Source organism: Echinops telfairi, unplaced genomic scaffold (genome assembly GCF_000313985.2).
Source record: "Echinops telfairi isolate 266 unplaced genomic scaffold, ASM31398v2 ScPeMD7_443;HRSCAF=831, whole genome shotgun sequence".
In the NCBI taxonomy this organism is placed as follows: Eukaryota; Metazoa; Chordata; class Mammalia; order Afrosoricida; family Tenrecidae; genus Echinops; species Echinops telfairi.
Window position 1 is genome coordinate 34,048,171 of NW_022104341.1, and position 2,048 is coordinate 34,050,218.

Sequence of the window (2,048 nt, forward strand, 5' to 3'; positions counted from 1 at the left end):
AGCTGAATTCTTACCCCCGGTGACACCAGGGATTCTATCCACAGCCTCCATATACTATGTAATCATGTTATCTCGTATTGCCCGTGGAGAATAACATGAGGAAATAGACTTGCCAATGTTAATCTACTTACCCAAGGTAACACAACAAGCAGAGATAAAACCTAGATTCAAACCTCCCTTGGCCTTAATCTAAAGCTCCCTTGGACTAAGTCTAAAACTCACACATCCCATAGTCTAGGAACAGTTTTTACTTCTGACTTTACCTCCATTTCTCCAATGTAATCACTGCTCTGCTTCAACGATTCTCTCCAGTTCTGCTCTTAAGGGCAGCAAAGCTTGACACAGCTATTCCATTTCTATGATTCCATCTCTTTTGACATAATGAGGTTTTCTTCTAGGACTGAATGAGTTTCTGAAATATAAACTGCTTTCCTTGATGCCTGGAACGGGAGCCACTACCACAGTCAATTTACTCCTGGCATCTTCTGATGCCATGCCCCTCTGGAGAGTAACTAATGTGGTTTCTGTTGTTAGCAACTGAAGTCTCTGGTTGGGCTAAGGATAAAGAGCATTATTAGATGGTTTATAGAATTATTGGACAGGCTGTAGGGACATGCTTTAGGCTGAGCCTCTAGGAATAACTCCTAGTTTCCAAAATCCCACAGCTTTTGCTTAGCTGAGAATCCTCCTGGCATCACTGCAGAACACCGAAGACAGGGCTACTTTGATGTTCTTGCCACAACCAGCAGGCACAAATGGATCCCTCCAGCCCTGACTTTCTTTCCATGGCTAGTTCCATGTTCTGGACACCAAGGCAGTGCTGGGGGCTCATCTCCATGCTCAGAAGGGCCCCACCCTTGGGGTTAAATGTTCTGGGGGTTCTGTCTTGAATTTTTTATTTTTGAGTTGGTATTTTGTAAGTACAGTCCCCTGGGGCAATGGAGTAGGAGCTGGGCACAGGGAGCCTCAGCTCTCATGTGGTCAGCCTCTTGCCACCTCCCTGTGACGGGGTCTCAGCTGAGAGCTTCCTAGCCCCCTGGTATCGTAGGTGAGATAGTTAAAGTTTATTGTGCCAACCTGGCTGACAAACACATGTGGGGTTACTTGAAGGGCGGAGAGATAAGTGGCTCAATGAGCCTTGCTTTTCTAGTTCTCAGGTCTCTTGCTTTCTGATGGTTGGACCAGGGTGCAGCTGCCTTAGCCAGTTCCCTGCTTCAGCTGGCATGGCGCACTTCCTGCAAGACTTCTCCAAGGAGAAACCACAGGGACCTACCCTGATGCAGCCCTGGGTGCTGGAGCAGCCGTGTGGAGACCCCTGACAGTGCCGAGATGCTTCCATGTTCACTGATTCGGCTTTCCTCCTGCAGTCTGTGTCATTGCGTGTGTTTTGTGAGATGGAGGAGAACTTTGTGGATTGGTGTCGGACATATGGGTTAATGTTGGACTTGTGGGCTTGCGCAGCACCGGGTTGGGATGTTTTCTCGATGTGCACTTAACCTTTATATAAACTTATAAAGTTTATACATGAGTTTCTGTGGATTCATTTCTCTAAAGTACCCAGACTAGCCAGACTAGCACACTAGGCTTTCACTCTTTATACTCCTGCTCAGTCCCCCCGCCCTCTGTATGTGGGAGCCCAGGAAGGAAAGTCAGAAGACTGTGCTGATCGGAATTGTGGGTTGTGCCCCATGGAATGTCTGAGCAGGCAAAGTCGCAAGCATCCAGGTGGCAGGCTAGCAGCATCCCTGAGGGCCAGTGCATAACATGGAAGAGGTAACGCCCTGTCCCCCATCCCCTCACCCCGCACCTGCCAGGTGTCTACTGTATTGTAGCAATGCTCTGTTGGGCTTCCCACCCACCATGACTGGGGTAGTGAGCCTATGGGAAAAGGAGAAGCCTGATTTTATTTCTGGTGGATTTGATCAAGTAACCCATCAAAGGCAAAGGCCTGTGCCGCTGTACTCCTTGTGCACAGGGTCATGGCTGTCTGTGAGGGTCTGCAATCATCTTTGAGTGGCCCCATGTTTGCAAGAAGGCAACATAATATA